Source organism: Triplophysa rosa, linkage group LG25, assembly GCF_024868665.1.
Source record: "Triplophysa rosa linkage group LG25, Trosa_1v2, whole genome shotgun sequence".
NCBI lineage: Eukaryota > Metazoa > Chordata > Actinopteri > Cypriniformes > Nemacheilidae > Triplophysa > Triplophysa rosa.
In genome coordinates this window covers 3,566,453-3,586,417 of record NC_079914.1, presented here as the reverse complement: position 1 = coordinate 3,586,417, position 19,965 = coordinate 3,566,453, and the positions used below count along the sequence as shown (strand labels likewise).

The following is a 19,965-nucleotide window of genomic DNA, read 5'->3' as shown; positions in this document are numbered from 1 at the left end:
GTCACACATAATAAAACATAACGTAAAGTCCAGGCCTGGTTCTCTCTCGTCCTTTACTGTTGTCGCTCCTCCTTTTATATAATGCTAAAAGAAGAAAGAAAGAAAATAAAGACGCTATTTGGTGTATTTTCCAACATTTTAATATTGTTTGTCAGAAACAACACAAACATGCATGTTAATAACCAAAATCATTTTGAATTTATCATGTACACGATGTTTTAGCCATCATACAATGCATTTTATCCAGATTTTGACTTTTTGATGTTGATTTATCAACATCAGTAGCCTAACGCTATTGTCTCCCTCGGTCATTAGCTGACGGGGGCTAATATTCACGTGTGCTCTAATACAGAATAAATAACCAAACCACAAGCATTATTATTGTGTTTATCAGTATATTCTCATAATGTATAAAGTATACGATTATGGTGCATGCTGATGTCTTAAATAGTCTTAAATGTCTCAAAGGTGGTAGTTTAAAGCTATGATTTTACGCACGCTCACCTTGAACAGACGTCTACTGAACGCGTTCTTTTATGGCTGGCAGGTTGGCTTGTGTCAAGAGGACATACCGCCACCTACTGTCCCTGTGTGTTTGTATATCTGATCTTATGTTTTACGTGTCATATTTTACTGTTATATATGGAAAACATGTGTGCTTCGCTGTTGCGAAAGAGAACAGGTTTAGGTCGCAACCATTTGACATCACGGATTCTGACGCAAAAAAATGGCGGCCTCCAAGTAAAAATATTTTTTCAAAGTTTATGAATACTGTGACAGTTACACTGTTTTTTTATTTCACAATTATAAAGTCAATGCCATTGTTCATATATTAAGCCATACTTCGCTTTATACCCAGGGATCCTTTTAAATTTACAAGACATGTATAAAAATCAACAAACAATGTAAGACAAGCCGAAAGGGACCAATATCTGGCTCAAAGCTTATATACACAGACCCCATCCTGAGCCTTGATTTAATGACATTACTTTACCTTGTATTTATGTTTTTTTTTAGTTATTTTTATTAGTATTACTTTCACCATATTTAATAATAGTCAAGCTGATAAAATACTCGGAAAGAAAGAGAGAGAGGTTCGGGTGTTAACACCTGGCTCTTGTTGCATACAGTGGGCTCTGTGCCTGGACACGCAGCTACGTTATGAAAACACCTGCCACAGCGCGATATATGAGGGGGGGGTGTTGATCCGTCCAGGCAGGCCCTGCGCGGGCCCACTCGCTACACCCGGAGAGCAATAAATCCAGCCTGGATCTCCCTACGGCCTCCAGAGAGGAATCATCATCTCTCCGGCCTCATAGCACAGGATTAACTTCTGCACCGCAGCTGTCTCTTTAATATTAGATAGATGTTATACAATTCTAATCCCTCGCACTAACCACTTTACCCTTTCCTCACTAACTTATGTGCTTTTTGCATCCACGGAAGCTCAATGTCATAGAGATTTTCACACACACAAAAAAAATGTGAGTGTTGCTTGCCTAGACTTCTTGTCATTCTGCTTGGGTGTTGCTCGGGTGTTCTGAGTGGTTGAAGAATGCTAAGCTGTTGCTATGGAATTCTGGGTGGTTTCCAGGGTGATGCTACAGCTTATGTTTGCTGTAGTGTTATAGTTTTTGATGTTGGGCAATTGCATGCAAAGGTCAACCAAACCATGAAATAGTTTTTTACCAAAGATTTTCATCATACTTATGCACTTACAGCACATATGTCAACATTTGGTGGTTAAAGACCCATGTGAGGTCTCTCGAAGTTTTTAAAGATTTTGTTTATTTTTACAGCATAATTTTCCATAGTCCATGCCCCCATTTGTTCCCCAAGTGTTGAGTATTATTGCTTTTGGTTTATGAATTCACAAAATACATATATAAAGGGTCAATGACGTAGAACGACTACTTATCACGTGGTCTGATGAAAAATATCAATATTGCATTAAATTAAAAATAAGATACATCTAATTTTTGTGGCTGAAATATGAATCTCTGTTACAGTGTCCTTAAAGGGGTCATTTTACGCGGCTAAAACGAATATTATTGTTTGCTTTAGATGTATTACAATGTGTATACACGATTTAAGGTTAAAAAACGCTGTATTTTCCACATACCGTGCATGTTTGTATCTCCTCTTAGCCCCGCCTCTCTGAAACGCGAGGATATTTTACAAAGCTCATCAAGGTGTGCTATGATTGGCCAGTTAACTACTGCGTAGTGATTGGTGGAATACTGCAATTGTGTGACGGAAATGTAACGCCTCTTACCATATTCGGAACATCAGGTTTCAAAGCAATTGTGCTGACAGGTACGCCCACATTACTTGCGTGTAGATTTGGGCGGTTTTAGTCAAATCACTCCACGAGCTGACGTCAAGTTGTGGGGGTGTGGTTACACGAGGCTTTTCAGGCAGGTCTGGGTGAGCATTCGCTTCTAGATAAAATACATCTTTTGTTCCGACACTTAAATTTTTGCAATTTCACATGTCTAATACATGCATGGGCAACTTATAACACACAAAAGACAAAGAAAAACACGTACTTCCGGCAAATGACTCCTTTAAGTAAATGGTATTGTTTCAGTTGTATGCGATTTTCAAGAAAAATAAGTTAATTGTGTTCATTTAAGAAGACAAAATTATGAGATTATTACTTACCAAAACTCAAATAAATGCAAATACTTTGTTTCTGAGCACTTAAAATAATAAAGATTTGTAAAAAAATGTTAAAGAGTAAGTAGCATATGATTTTTAAGGTCCTACTTTGGTTTATGGAGTGTCCAACAACAAGTTTATGTACATACAAGGTGTAAAAACACTATTATGTCGTAATAATAGGCAGTTATTCTTACCATACTTCTTGTCTGACTCTCAAATGATTCGTTCCGCGATTCATCCGTCTAGTCCCCTCCTATCCGCTAGTCTAGTGTCATGTGATTGGTCAAATGCGTTCATCATGTGTCTGGGACTATTTGACACGGCATACAGTGTACGGTGTTCGTATCTTCAGATGTTATTACAATACAGATAGTACTCGACTCAGTTTTTGAAATAAATACTTTGAGAGTTAATAGATTGAACAATTAAATTAGCCGAGTTAATAGCAAGATAAACTAACTGTAATACCCCAGAAATAACGGTACACGCTAATGTTAGCGTTATATGCATTAGCTAAACACAGACATAAGGTACACAAATATTTCTTGAAGTTAAGACAAAAATAAATAGTCACACTTACAGGTTGTGATTCGGTGGAGCTACCCGGTCCAAATAAGGTTGGTATTGCCCCCTCTTTCAAGGATAGTCGTGTCACATATCCTGCAGTGAATGCACCAAGATTATTGAAGCAATCTTCGGCGAAATGACGCGCTCACAGTAAAATCCTGGGGTTATACTCCTTTGGTATCGTTTGAAAAATTAATTGTAACCATTGTTCCCTCAGAAGTTCTTCCTTTGGTAGTTGAAATAAGACGGACTTAGTTTCACAACGTAGAACACATGATACACACGCATCACGAACGAGCGACAGTGTTTTGGGGAGGAGACTAGTGAAGTTTTCGCAGCAGTCCCAGCAAAACGTATCAAGGGGACTATGTCTAGTGACGTAGATACGCGGCGGTTAGAGACTCGGACTAGCTCATGTCTTGTTTGCATGATTCAGAGTCGACTCCCATTTTTATAAGCCAATAACTTTGTTATTTATTCACCTTCGGACTTACAACTTGGCAGACAGCTCACTTTCAAACACGGCAACATAACACACTGCATGAAATGTAATTTTCATGATCTCATGCTACTTACTCTTTAAGCATGTCAAGGAAATTAATTAATTGTAAGATAAATCATGATCGCACCACATGACATTTTTAAGGCTATGGCCAATTCAAATTCAAATAAAAACACTAAAATCAGTTAATTTAACATTTTTATCTGCATTTATGTGTACACCACATTCTTAATGTTTGAACAACTGCAATAGATATTATTATTTATTTGTATTTTATAATTGAAAACCCTTATATGTCATTGACACATAATTAATTCACAGGAATCCGGCAAAGTATTTGTGTCCTTTTTTTTGTCACATCCATAATGCATCTTTATTTCCTTTTTTAAAATAGAAACCTTGTGCATATTTTTCTGATGTCTATGTCAAGAAACGTGTAGGAAGAACCCAAATGCAGGCAACGGGAACGAAGGGGTTAACTAAGAACAGATTTATTTAATATGAAACAAAAACACCCACAATGGGTAAACAGACAAGGCAACTAAAAATATCCAAAAGGTAAACCAAAAACTTCCCACATGGGGGAAAAAACAGCAAGTCTAAAAAATAACTATAACTGAACACGACACAACGCCAAGGACCCAAGGCAAGATAATACAGGGAGCACAAAGGTACAGGTACGACTACATACACACAATCCACGAGCACAGGACAAAGAAACATGAGGGCATTTATAGGAGAGACAAACTAGGGATAATAAATAACACAGGGCAGGTGAGGGTAATGAAACACAGCAGGGAAGCAATACATGAAACGAGAGGGGCGGGGCCAATGACAAGACACGAGAAAGCACATGAGATGTAAAACGTAAACAACTCATGGCTTTCTCACATAAAACCTAAGGGTTCCGTCCCGATCCTGCCACATGACTAGAAACTCAGAAACAAGAGGGCAGGACCGTGACAGTCTAGAGTCTAGACTCTATCAGGGGTCTAAACAGGGGTTTAGTAATGTATGCACCAAATACATTCTCTGACAGTTTATATGTCACATCCATAATGCAAAATGTCACATCCATAACGCTGGAATTGCCCAGTTGCTTGGGTATTCTAGGTGGTTTCTGGGACATTGCTTGCTGTCTAAACTAAAAGAGCCCTATGGTATGGTATCTGTAGTACTCGGGTTACTAGATATGGCCCAGGTCACTTCTTCAATATAAGTTATGATATTATATCACTATTATATCGATTATATCACTAGCACAAACCATTAAAACACAAAAAGAAAGTTTGACCATATAAAATATTATGTACAGGACTATACAGTATATTTCAGATGTGTTTAGGTTGCTTTCTGTAACATTGAAGTGTCATTTTATATTTTCTATCTAAGACAGAACTGTTATTAATACTGGTCAGAGAGAGAAAGAGAGAGGGAAAGAGAGAAAGGAGGCAGTGTACTCTAGTGGTCAAACTGAGCACAATGGAGGAAGAGTATACTACTGATCATATTACTTTTGCTATTGCTGAAGTATATATTATTTTTACCGTGTATGCTGTGAACTCAGAATACCTGGATGACCTTCTACATTCAGTGGTGGAGCCAGACAATTTTCATAGGGGTGGCCAGACTGAGACCATAGCTCACACAGGGGTAGCACAGAAACTGATATCATCTTTTTTTTCCTATGTGGCAAGTCACTGTGGATCTAGTAGTGTTTCTTAGTCACTCACTCATTTACTTAAACAGGCAGTGATTGCCATGTAGAATTACATCATGAAGATCCACATAAGCTTTTTAATGTATTACTAAACTGATTTAAAAAAAAAGATCTGAAACAGTGTGGCATTGCATAAGGTGGTGTCTTTTTAATTGGTGATAAAGCTCACACCATAATGACAATTTACACGACATAAGAATATACCAGAATGCACTTTTATCAAACAAACATTACAATATCACAGAAAAAAATATATATATAGTAACATTAACATTATGGGCAAGCATTTCAAAAATATTCCTTTGCAATACTTTGCATATTATCATTTGGCTGCCAACTGCCAACAAAACATTTTAATTCTCTTTCAAGGATATGACACAGACAGACAACCACCATTAAGCTAAATCAGCACTGAAAGTTGACTTTACTTTTAATGGCCTTCTACAAAGCTCTTTTAAATGACACTGACACAGTGAAACTGTTTATAGCTTGCGACTTTCATACTGCTAAGTTAACAGCCTAAATTAACTTAGCAAACTTTACCATGTCTGTTTCAACTTCAGCACGCCAGCACTAATATACATACATTAAGACAAGAAACATTTCAAACATAGTGAATAAACTTAATTCTTCTTGTTAACTTACATGTGACCTCTTCTCTCGCGGCGGGAAACAGACAGTCCTCCTACTGCACGCGCAAAGTCCGTTGGAGCACACGCGAACAACAACACTACTTCTTCTTCTTCTATAATTGTGTTGGTGGTTGAAATTCAAGTTGACTGTATTACCGCCACCTTCAGTTTTGGTGGAGAAGTACTTGTTTGAGGTGCGTTGTTGAAATGCGTCCATATGGGAACAACTGTGTACAGAAATGGTTCCGCAAAAAAGTTGCCGGCAAAGCTGTAGGGGGGCCGGGGGGGTGGCCAAAGATTAATTTATGGTGGCCTTGGCCACCATTGGCCACCCCCTGGCTCCGCCCCTGTCTACATTATGCCAATATGTTGTCCTTTATGCCAACGGGTCAATACAGCTTTCCAAAAGACCACAGATGACGTCCATAGCTTGACAACCCTTACAAAAGATAACCATACTTTAACTACAACTAAAAAAGACATTACTATAAATCAACAATTTTAACAACAAATTTGTTTTGGTACAAAAAAATATGTTTAGCAAAGTTTCTATTTGCTATTTGATTTGCTACAGTACCCATAATTTAACCATGGTATGTAAAGTAAAACCATGGTTTTACAAATGGTAACAATAATATTGCCTGTTTTTAAGTAAATATTGTTTTTATTAAAAAAGTTGAAACGGTTTACTGTATATTTTTACATCTCAGTCGCTTTTTAGTTGTTGCAATTTTTTTAATCTACATCACCTATATATTGGCATTTTTTCTGCCTCTGGCCGCATCACTCTGTGTTCAGATTGCTTCCATATGGTCTGTTATCAATATCTATCGAGGAGCCCTTATTGGTTGACCACTAGTTTTTGTCGTAACTGCAGTGTTTGAACAGCAATGGGTTGGGGTGAATGTGTGTATCATCAGTAAAGCTCTCTTCATAAAGCAGACACATGATCGAGGTCAGCAGTGGCCGCAGGGCGTCCCTCAAATCCCTCCAGACCCACAATCCCCCCTGTCCAAAACACAACATGGCCTTCTTCGGAAGATTACAATGATAAAACTGAAATTAAAAACAAGTAATCTGGATTTTCTGCTTGAGCCGTTAATAATGTCTAACAGCTGCCACATGCAGCATGGCTACACGTGGCGATTGGCCCGAGGCTGCCTGACGACAGAGAGACAGACAAAGACAGAGAAAAAGAAAGAGACAGTTCCCTTCACCTAACATTTTTCATCTTCACGTTGTCTGATCTTTATTTTTCGAGTGCTGTGCGTTTTGTAGAAGGAAGTGTGATGTTTCTCAGCTGAAGAGTAAAACACACTGCTTGAAATACAGTTATGTGATACAGGAAGGATCTGCTCGTCTATCATGTCTTCTTTGTTTAAGGTTGCTGTGCCCGCCTGACCTGCGGTGTGAGGGGAGGCCACGACTGGCTGGCACATCGCCACAAACTACACACGTATACTTAGCTAACTAGATGAGGACATGGCAGATATATTGTTTTTAAATGCTGACTTATAACCTACTCTATCCTTCAAGAAAACTTGTTTGTCTTTTAGAATTTAAGGCTGCAATCTGTTACCTTTTTGGTTAAAAATGGACAACATTATAATTTTGTTATAATATATGTAAGGGTAATCCACAGCTAGCCGTGCGTCAAACGGTGTTCATGCCAAATGAATAAATGCAAATGTAAATGTAATGCACGACATGGGGGCCAAGAACCATCCGACGCAAAGCGGAGGGTGTTTGCCTCTGCGAAGTGCATTAAAATCCTTTAACGCACGGCTAGCTGTGGATTATCCCGCTTATATCGTGGTAATTTGCCAAGTTAAAGCTGTTATTGATGTTTACAGTGTAATTTTAGATCAAACAGGTGAAAATGACAGTTATTTTCGTCAGTTAATTTGAAATGTAATCAAACTGACTGGAGCTACCCACGCATTAAATGGTTTTAATGCACACCTTTCAGCCAATCAGAATCCAGTTTTCAAACAGATGGTATAATTTGTTATATATAAAAAGTTATAATATTTTATAAATAATCAATAATATAGAAAAAAATCGATGTTAAAAACCATCTTATTACCTTGTGCCGGTTGGTAATTTTTAATGTTGTTTAAAGTTGTCGGGTGTGATTTTGCGGTAAATGTCAATTTGACTTCATCAGGCAACAAACCATGTAAAGATAAGTATGTAAAATAACCTGCAATTTTCTATTAAACAGAGATGGAGATACAGAGGAAAAGGTTACAGACACTATTTATTTCATTTCTAACCGGTTTTCCCAGATGAAGATATGCCTGGATGTGTGAAGTCAGGTTCTGTCAGATTTAGCTCACTTCTGGGGACTAATTTTGCCCTCAAAGTAAACTATAGATAACATAACACGCTTCCACACACACACACACACACACACACAAACACACGCCCGTCAATATCAGCTGAGCCTTTGATGTGGGCCCTAAAACTTCAGATCTCAGATAAATGGGAAGTGAGAGAGACTTTACAACCAGCCAACCTCATATCTCCCTACAAACCCCTTCATCAGGTCTGCCATAAACACCAAACACACTTTCATAACACCACTAAACACCTGTGCCTGCCTTCACGACTCCTTCTGAGATATCCACGCAATGATTTCTTCAATAAACTCCTGCAGTAAAGTTATTTATTCCCCTCTTGAAAATAAAACACAAGGGTAAGAAGCAGTCAGCAAGGTAAACCTGTAGAGAGGACACTGGGATATCCAGGCAAGATGTAAGAATGAGGGGACGTTCTGCCACTCCAAGGCAATAAAATGGGAAGGATGGTGTGATTTTATCTTTGAGCAACATGCTGTAAAACACACACAAAGCTGCAGTGGTGGTGTGTGTGTTGTGGGGTGCGTTGAGGGGCTTGCAGGAAGGAAGGCACTAACCCCCTGGTCGGAAATAGACACCAAATGTTTAATGCAAAATCAAGCCATTATGAGATGCAAGATATTAGACAAACGCTTTATTATAAAAAGTTATTTACAGACGTAAAGTATTATTTATTTGTTTATATTAAATGAATTAAATAAATGTAAATATAAGTTATTACATTTAAGGACTTGGCAGACTCTACAGATCAAACCATCTCAGGGAAAGAGCCATGATCCAGCACCACAAATTGCAGTCGCTATGTTGTTAAACTGTTAAAACAACACACAGAAAAAAAATACGATAAGAACTTTGAGGTAAACCTAGTACAAATCCACACCGCCAAATCTCACCTCCACCTCTATCTGGTCTCTCTATATGGCTTGGGTTGAAGTTTTATATTCATTTATTGTGTTTCAGGAAAGTTTAATCGCTGACTTGCAGTAAACTTTAGACCAAAATATATAGGTTTCTTCTAATCTGAGATTCATTTAATTTTCTGTGACATATTGAATTAGACAGCAGAAATTGGCAAAAGTGCAACTTCAATCAAACCAAGAGGAACAACCAAAATAACCAAGTGAGGAGAAGTGAAATTTAATGTGTTCTTAAAAACATGGTCACATTTCATAAGTCTTTGAGGAACATCACCGTTACAAAGCCAAGGGAGAGTTGCGACAGCAGCATCCGTCTCTATAAACCCCTGAGTCCAAGCGCGGCTGAATGATAAACCCACTGATAGACACCACAGAAGGTCTTTCACCGAGCCCGGATGCAAACCTGCATCTAAATGCATTTTTACATCAATTCCCTGAAATATTTATGCTCTTTGTAAAGAATTCATGTGAGACCGTGAGGGAGGCGAGTCCCCGGGGGGAACGGAGCAAAGAGATGTCCACTAACACAGCTTTACACCTGCTGTACGTCTGTGTGATGCTATTGATCAGTCCATTTACTTAACCAGGACAAAAATGTTTTTTGTGGCTATGCAGCACAATGTGCATGTCTGCGTGTATTTATATTTTTTAATTCGTTCAAAAGTTACATATGTAATGTATAGTATTTAAATGCAAGTTTTTTTAAACAATAGTGGAACATGTCCATAGTTCAAGCAGTGAACTAAAAATCACTGACATCTAAAAATCACATGCAAAAATGCCGCAGAAAGGTTAAGTTAGGGCTGAGAAATGTCTCTCATGCAGAAGTCACTTGCTTTGATATTTTGCAGTGGTTGTTAATTCCAGTTAGATTTTCATTACCTGACTAACATGGCCAAAATAATTCACAATATTGTGAAATGAAATAAATAAATGATGATTTTGTTTAGTTTGTGTTTTCTCTTTTTTGGCCAATGAATCACACTCAAAATACAAGTATAGGAAAGAAGACAGAGTTTGTAACCATTGTGGCTCTTAAGGCAAACTGTTAAATGGGTGAAATACTGCCACCTACTATGTTGACGTGTCAATAATCATGGTCAATAATATCACAGTTATTGTCAATACTGGTATTGTGACACCCCTAATTTCAGTCCTTCGCACCCACAGTTGGATGTATCTCCTATCAAACCCACTTGATTGAAATCAACAATTAGAAATGTGAACAGAAATGAAATATGCACAATATCCTACATTTTGGAACTGGTAATGGCAGATTAATAATCAATCATCTAAATATTAGGCGAAAAATGTCTATTACTAGAAGATGTGGTTCAAAATTCCAGCACATACAAACAGATGTGTAGAAACCTTTCCTTATCATCTAGCACAAACCATTTAAAATTGCTTTCCGTCATCCTCGTCAAAAATAAGGGTTTAATAGTGGTGGTGGGGTAATGATACACAAGTTAAAAGCCACCACATGAATCAAACGGGAGACATGGGTGAGACAGTAATGTTCCAGACAAAGCTATAAAACAGTGAGGTGGGTACATTTTATCTCTAGGAACAATACCTCACCTGTCTCCATCATTGAACAGTGATGACAGTAAAGGTCAAGTCTGCATGGTGGGGCAAGCTGAGTGTGTGACCAAAAGACATGTCATATCCGGTTAAAAAGACACCTGTGCCTTTTAGCTAACATTAACCTAAATACCTAACCTGCACTTATTACCCAAGACCAAATATTCACACACACCCCTATAAATGGTGAATGTTATGTGTGTGACTAAAACTGCTGGAAGTGTGTTATATCGCAACATTTCCTATGTATTTGATTTTAAAGAAATATTTTCTTTTTTAATACAATTTAAATTGATGAATTGTTATAATTACAATATATATATATATAGATTAATCATGATTTTGAACATGTGATTTGGAATTTTGTCTATACAATACATATAATATATTGTGTGTATACTTTATTTAATTGTTTTAGAATGGTGTCTTTTATGTGGCTATTTGTTTATTTGCATTGCCTTGTTGATCAATGAGGCATATTGTGCATAAAGTGAATACATGGTCAAGAACAGTACAATTACTTCACAAAACCCGCTGAAACATTGTGGAGAAAAGAACCAAATTTTTCATTTCACCTATAGCCTAGGCCTTTCACAAAATTACATTCAAGCCAAAAGGTTGATAGTGTGTGTTTGTCAATATTTAATACAAGAACAACATCGACAATTGATAGTAAAACATTGCAAAAGCATTTAGATTTAGAAAGGCTGGATAGGCTTATGTGTATTCTAGAATGCAAAAAGGTTTAGTTTCAATAAATTTCTATGCAAAATTAGTATTGTGTAAGTGCAGTACGCACGTAGGCTACATTATACTGCTTCATAGACAGCATTACAGATAACACATTAAATCGAGATTGGATAATGTTGATAGATGCCCGAGTCAGCAGTGACAGCAGACACTGCCCATGTAGACACAGGGATTTTCAACCTTTTTGGTCAACTCTGCTGATCAACTATTAGCAAGGACACGAGCAGAACAAACAAGAAAATCAAATATTATCTCTTATTTTGAGATTAAAAAGGTTTCTCTAAATCCGTTTTTTGGTCCTTCAAACGGAAAAGCCATATAATACAGCCCTGACGTATACACATGAATTACATGCGATCCTCGGTCAGCAACATTAACAGTTCTCTAAAATCGTGTGTAAAATATCAGCCGATATTAAATACACAAAAGCAAATGTTTGAAGAAAAAGCGCAACAGACCTGAATGCGCCGCCATTGGTAAGTGAGACGTATAATATTTCCCGGCTGGAAAATGAGGCGTGTGTTGCACGGAGCCGTGGCCGCCGGAGGAGATGCGAGAGGCGGCGCGATGCACCAGCGTGGCCCGCTCTGAAAGGAGGTGTGCTGGAGCGGAGAAATCACGACCCTCCATCCCGGATAATATGGCCGATATAATCCAAAAATCAAGCGGAAATCAGAAGAAACCTGTATACTGTAATCCGTCAGTGTTGGTTTTAGTGTGAAGCCCGCCTCTCCTGCTCATGCTGAAGTTCCCAATCATCTTTTCTACAAAGACAGAAGAAACGATAATACTTCAGTATAACAAACGATGACAGCTAGCATAGAGCTACCACAGTGCTATCACATGAATGAAAACTGCGGTAAACGTACCATAATATTCATATTCAATTTTAAAAGAAAGCCCATTGTTTTGAAAAGACCCGTTTAAATTGGTGTAAATGAGTTTCGACAGAACCGTACATGCTAGTGGTTGAAAAGGCCTGCAAATGATGCGCACCTTTTCAAACACAGAAAAAAATCCTAGAATGTTTAGAAGACAATATGCACAGACATTCATGCATACATACGACGACAAGCCTACAAACTACATCGACCCCCATTCCCTTTTGACGTAGTAAGAACAAAAAACAGGCTATAATATTTATAGATGTATTTGATTAATTATTTTATCCCTATCATCTTGCAAACACGAGGAATAAATTTTGCTCACACCATCTTTTATATAATTATTATTTATATCTAGTAGAATTATCAGACTAACTCTGAATGAACAAACATTTAATTGATTTTTTATAAATTTACCCAATTTTTAAAGTAAAAACTATACAGATATTGATTAATTTTGTGAGTTTTTCTGTGTAAGGCCTTACACTGGCCGATGTGTGGGAGTGTGCGTGTGTCACGACTGCAATTCCCTCCTATTTTGCAAACCTGATTTAGCTTTTATTTGGTACAGTTATAAAGCCAATAAAAAAGAACACACCAAAACCTGCATTCGAGTTTCTACCAATATTGTGCCAATATTCGTTTTTTATTCAAATAAATTGATATTCTCTTCACAAGCCTTTTGTGCAATCTCTGGTTCAGACTAATGCATTTAAAAAAACATTTTCCCCAATGAATACGCGCAAACGTTTATCAGTTACGTAAATTTGACAAAATATAGCCACATATAAAACTAAGTGCTTTTATTTATTTCGAATGCTGTTGTAGAAGGCCATGTATACAATCCAAGGTGGCCTTACAGCAAGCAGCTTTTGTCTCCCTTGCAAGGACTGCATGCTCTCCGTCAGCCATTACCGTACAGCCTCGATCCTCCAAACCCAGCCGCCCATTTCGAGCTCACAACATTCAATCCCACACTGCATGCTTTGTTTTCATTCAACTATTTACATGCGATTGAAGGCATTATTGCTTTGTACAGACGACCGGATCTCACGAATGGCGTCAATATTTGCATAATCTCGAGGCAAAGAAGCCAATTGTTTTTGTCTCGTGCATGACAATGCATTAAGTAAAATGTTCGAGAATGTCTGTGTGTGTATGTCAGAGCGACCAAAAGCCATAAGTAAAGCTACTATCTTGTGCTCATCGAACACAGATGGGTCACAAAAAAATCGCATTCAATTCATGGGTTGTATGTCGGTAATGTATTCTAATGGAAGAACGCGCTGCCCGGACACCAGCAGTGAAAAAGTCCCTCTCCTGCAGATTTGAAATGAATCAGGATTGATCATTACAAATAATTAGGGCCTATTGATGGAAGAAGAAAAACAGCAATCTGAATATGATAACAAATGAATATTTGACATCTGGATGTTGCACGTTTCTTTATTTTACGCTTTAAATGAGGCACTGCAATAAAAAGGATTAAGGAAAAAATCGCAAAATTAACATGAAAAAAAAAAGATTTCATTTGCAGGTCTAAGAAATGTTATTTAGCGGGCAGAAAACACTGCTAGTTTATCAGATGTCATGTAGATACGTCGTTACATATTTTATTTAAAATATATAACAAGAAATTTGAATAATTTACGAGGGGTAATTGGAGGCCTCACCAGATTATTTTCACAAAGTTTACTTTGACAAATTGCTCATTGACTAAAGGTAGGAAATCGTTTAACTAAAACTAATAGTGCTGGCTATAGAACTGTAACTAGTGACATATATCCATTTGTTAATACAAAATAAAATTGGTAGATGTTCAGTAAAAGGCCCTATATTTATTATTTGTGCAGTTTCAGTGTTTTTAAGGTTTCTTTTTGTTTTTCGTTAGGTAAACACAACCATGACATAAAAATAAAATGAAGTACTTACTGGTATGTTATATCCTTGCATAACAATAAATAATTTTAATAATAATGAAAAAATATTTATTCAAAACAATAATGCCGCGTATTTAAAAAGCATTTTTTCAAAGGTTCAGTCCTAGTTTTCCATCATATGATTGTAGCAGTTGTCGCTCGCCGGTGTCAGGCTTCCACAGGCCACTGAAGTCACAGATCGAGTCTCCACACGGCGATCCTCTCGCCCAGCGCCGATCTCGCGTCTTAGCTCAGAGAGAGTAAACACACACGCTCATTGGTCAGTTTCACGCATGATACTGAGCTAGCTCAGCTCGCCCAGGGACACTCCACTCCCTGATTGGTCTAAATAGGAGACCAATAGGAATTCGACGTGGATAGACCGAGCAATGAGGCGAGCGGCAAATTCAAGCAAAACGCGAATGGCTGAGACATTGCTCGAGCTTGTCATCAAATATTTCTTCCGATCCGGAACAATCCTTTCTGCTATATGTAGCCACACTGCCTTATACAGTGTTTAGCAGCTATGGAGAAGACCTTTTCCCTTGTAGGTATCGTGCTTTTTAATATACTGTATGTCGAACTTTAATAATCCAACAAGTAAAGGCTTTTATGAACAGTTTAAGCCGCATCTTGACATTTTATAGACATGTAAAGCGTCGTTTTTTTTCAGTTCCTGTCTACAATGTAGAAACGTATTATCTTAAGTAGATTATATAAAGTTATACAGCAAAACCATTTTGCAACATTTTAAAAACGATGCAGACAACGTTATATTTTTATGATTTTGGTGAATAATACATTTGCAATTAGGGAATTTGTGTGTATTGTGCCACAATAAAAATTAATACATATGTTAAATGAGAACTAAAACAGAATGTTTACTGTCATAGTGATATATAGATTACATTAACTGTTTAAGTTCTCGAAAGTTGGTTCATAACAGCGCACGTCTGGGGCACACAGACTGCAGTTCATGAATACTCCTTTTAAAAACACGCTCCAGTCATTGAAGGATTTGATTGGTTGGCAAGTTGACAGTGTCACTCGATGCGTGTAAACAAGATTCTGATTGGCTGCTCGCCAGTCTGCGTTGGGTTATCTGAAAAAAAGAAAGAAATAACTGGATCTGCGGTTTCAAGGCGCCCCGGGGTTAGACGACGAAAGCAGATAAGAGGGGACCGTTTCAAGGCGCACCTAAATACAAGGCTTAGGTTGAATGGCCTTGGAGCTACACTCGAAAGAGCGCGAATTAAAGAAACAAATGTGCGTTATTTGAAGGAAATTGAAGAAATACTCACAGCTCTGGAGCGGAGAAACGCGGTATAATCACAAGCGTTGATGGCTGTTTAATAACTCTGGTAAGAGTGGGGGAAACAAAGATAAGGAAGATCTGGGATCCACTCGAAGCAGTCCAACGATTCACATGAACTCAGATTTTACTTTTCACTATGCCCGTATGTTTGGCACGACAGCCAAGATTACCTCTAAACGATTGGACGTTTGTTAAGATAAGAAAAATAAGTTTATGTTTCTTTCTACAATGTTGTCAAAGTGAAATATTGTTTTATTTTGAAAGGAGAAAATGTAACGTTACCAGAGACGTAGGCATTAGGTTAAATTAGAATCATATTGGTGATTTTTCGGACAAATGCTTGATTTAGTTGTAATATTTTTTTGTAAAAAAAAACATATATTTATAGTAAAATCATTATTTGCCATTTTCGTTGGCTTCAAAAAATTGTAGAGGTGATGCTTACAATGTTTGAACTATTTCATATAGAGATTGTATTAAATTTTAGTTCTGTTGCGTAATTTCTCACAAAATGTTTTAGTCTAAATTTAGAGAAACGTTTGACACATTATGTTCATTCTTGCCCTTTTTTTCCTAACTGGTTACCTTTTGTCAGTGTGAGTTAGTTTATTTATAACGTTACACGTCTGGAGAAACAAAATAGTTCCATATAATTCTTTATTTTAATGACTGCTACATAATGCAAACAGGCCCAGTCTTTACAGTTATAACAAGTGTGGATATCCTTTATATTAAATTTGACCATAAATCTGTAATGTGATAATATGCAGTATTTAATATTCAGAAATGTTATAGCATAAATTAAATTAAAATATTTTAAATGCATCTTGGTGTCTCTATTCTTACTCACAATTGTCTTTCCCAATTAAGTATTTTTGTGTCTTTATGTTACTTAATTTATATAGTCCTTTAATATGTTAGCAAGGCAGTTATTTTTATTCAGTTGTATATTCAAAATACAATTACTAAACCAGTGAAGTGCTTGTATCTATCTTAAGGCTTATTTTGAAGTCTATGTAACAAAATGCAGTTGCTGTCTAAGAAATGTGTTGGTCTTGTGTTTTAGTGCACCATGAATATTCATTTGAAACAACATTTATTATCATTCAATGTAAATGGTTGATGAAACAAAATGTTAAAATATTTATTTGGAGCAACTTAAGAGATGGAAAAATTGAATTAGTTCTGTGTAGTTAATATATATTTATATGTTATATAAGTATTGTAATTTCATTAATTTAGGTTCTTAATAATTGTTATTTTTAAGAATTTATGTTCATGTTATGTTCAAGGCGAATGGAAAAAAACCCGAATGGAAAAAAAGCCTGCAAGTAACTTGATGAAGCCTTTAATGTTCTAATTGCTTTAATAAAAAGTCACATTATGTCTTTTATGTATCACAGACTTAGTGTGCCAGAGCTGTGTGTTGAAAATGTCTTAGATCGCCAAACCATTTTGCACAATTACAGTAGGATTTTTTGCACTAAGGTTGCCCCTTTCTTCCTAATTCTGACGTCATCTGTCTTCATTAACCCCATCCTTGCCATAAGCACCCTTTTCGATCTTACATATATGTGCACATTCTACATTTATGCTTTTTGTCAGGAAGCAATTAAAATAAAAACAATTTCAGTTCATTTGACAAAATTTGTATAAATGCATTTTATTTCCATGCTATTTGGATCCATGCAAATTCTGTAAGAGCTGAATTGATTAATCATCCATCTGAAGGGCATTGCAATAGCCTTCACACGTATTCATTAAACAAAACAAAGTTAATAGCCTACACAAAAAACATTTGTCCTTGTTAATCGCAAGGATTAGACCAGTGAAAATCTGAAAACACTTCACAAGAGAGCAAACACAAATGCTTAGTCAGCGCAACCATGCTGTCTTATTGTATGCAAAGTACTTGATTATTGTTCATGCTTTGTGGCAGTAACAAAACTCAGCTCTCGAGGATGAGATATATTTACATGTAGGCCTATTGCACTTTAGTATACTTGAGAATGCAACACATACAGTACTTGCTCTACATAAACTGTATTCGACCCAATTTGCAATGCAAAGAAACAAAGGTTACAAGCCTATCATAGTAGTTTAGTTGTGAACTTGAAGTAGTAGGATAATCATCATACCATGCCGTTGACCAGCTACTTGTATGGTTTTAAGCAGGTAGCAGCAGAACTGAACTTTACTAGCTGGTGTGAGCTTTTAAGATGTACATCTGTCTTAGACTGTCAGCACTCTTAAAACATCACAGGGTGCACATTTCCCTTAAATTACCACAAACTAAATATGAACAAAAAAAGACAAATGGTAAGAAAGCCACATGTGTGATTCTGGGGTTGTTCTGGGCCCTGCATCGACTGCCAGAGGAAAGCCCAAAGTGCTCCACTGGGAAAACACTGCCTAGTGAACTGTGACACATTCATTTACACTTCCATTTAAGTCTGTTGTGCATGTTCCGTTCTGTCTGCCTTTCCATTTTTAGTCAATTGTATGATCATCCTTGAAATGTTTTTGGTATCATGTTTGCTTTTGTTAGCTTTAGCACAGCTGTTTTCAATCCTATAATATTGTCTTTATAAATTGACATTTTTACAGTGGTCCTGTGCCAAAGGTGATCCTCCTAGCACTGTATGCGAACAAGCCTCACAGCGTCCCTCAAGACTATTATAAAAGATTAAACTAATAATACTAAAATACACAATAGTAATGCAATAGCTTTCGTTTAATGCTCTATTTTTGTCGTCTCATTGGCCCAATTGGGTATTTTACCCTAAACCACAGATGAACACTGCAAAAGGTATTTTAGGTTTTTAGTAGTTAGTGTTACCAACACACAGACTCATCATCAACACCAAAACAGAAAGGCACTTCTAAAAAATCTAATTACACTGTACATAATTTAGGGTTTAGCATCACATGTTTTCTGATCTTTTCACATGGTCATTGTTCTATAAAACATAGCTGCACGTTTTAGAACTTTTGCGCCGTGTCCCAATGAAAAACAGGGATAAATTAATTAAACCCATGCTGCAAACACCTGTACTGTACATCTCATTCCCCAAATGTTCAATTGTGATGGTGAACTAATGAATGAATCAAACATCTTTGTATATATGCTATATGTCTCACTGCATTTGCAGGACTGCTGCATTTGTAAGATGCTGTTTTAATGTTTCCAGGTGTTTTTCATTCAGGAACTTGACATTGGTGAACAGCTTGCTCATCTAGTTGTTGTTTCACTACCATGATGTGAAAGCTCATCGAGCCTGCTGCTGGAAACCAACATCTCAGGGTTTCAAAAATCCCTACATTAGAAGAGTGTCAGATCGCGTCAGTTTGGAGTTATATGTTTGTTCTACACATTTCAGCAAGCATTGTTGAACCATTCACAAGATACAGGCTTTGCAAAGAAACTGTTAAAATAGGGCAGTTGAAACTGGACCCAACAGAAAACATTTAATGTGTCCACTGCAACAGTGCGATATTTAAAGATATTACACTAAACCTGGGTAAATATAAAGGTAATAGCTTCACAAAGCCTTTAGATATGAGGCTGTGTTAGTCTGAATCATTTTCAATGTTGTTAATTTTATCCACATGAATATAAATACAAAAACATTTTGGTCCCATTTTCATTACAGTGCTTCACATATGTCATTGTTTGACTGGTATTTGACAGTTTTTACACATTATAGCAAGGGCAATGGTACTTTTTTATGTAAAGATGAAAGTCAATAAGAGTGGTTGTTAAGATGTATGTCTCAAGTCTACATGTGAAGGTAAGATGGCAACAAAACAGAATAATTATTTCTGTAGAATCTTGGTAGTTTTAAAGCACACTATTGAAACGTCGAGCTGTGCGGTACAGCAGGACTCTACAGAGAAACACAAGACTGATCGGCATTAAAGGGGTCATATGGCGCGAATACATGTTTTTTTTCTGTGTCTTTGTTGTGTTATAAGTTGCCCATGCTTTAGACGCGTAAAATTGCAAAAATTTAAGTGTTGGAACAAAAGATGCATTCTATCTAAAAGCGAATGCTCACCCAGACCTGCCTGAAATGCCTCGTGTAACCACACCCCCACAAATCTACATCAGTTCGTGGTATGATTTGACTAAGACCGCCAAAATGTATACG

General features: G+C 37.0%; 1 long non-coding RNA gene across 1 annotated transcript; it reads right to left on the bottom strand.

The window, feature by feature from the left end:
- Nucleotides 1-8,183: 8,183 nt before the first annotated feature.
- LOC130548388 (uncharacterized) lies at nt 8,184-14,801 on the bottom strand. Its single transcript, XR_008962023.1, has 3 exons — nt 14,513-14,801; nt 12,155-12,460; nt 8,184-9,257 (listed from the first exon to the last, which is right to left on the bottom strand). It is a non-coding gene; the product is annotated as an uncharacterized LOC130548388 (long non-coding RNA).
- Between the last annotated feature and the right edge of the window lie 5,164 nt (nt 14,802-19,965).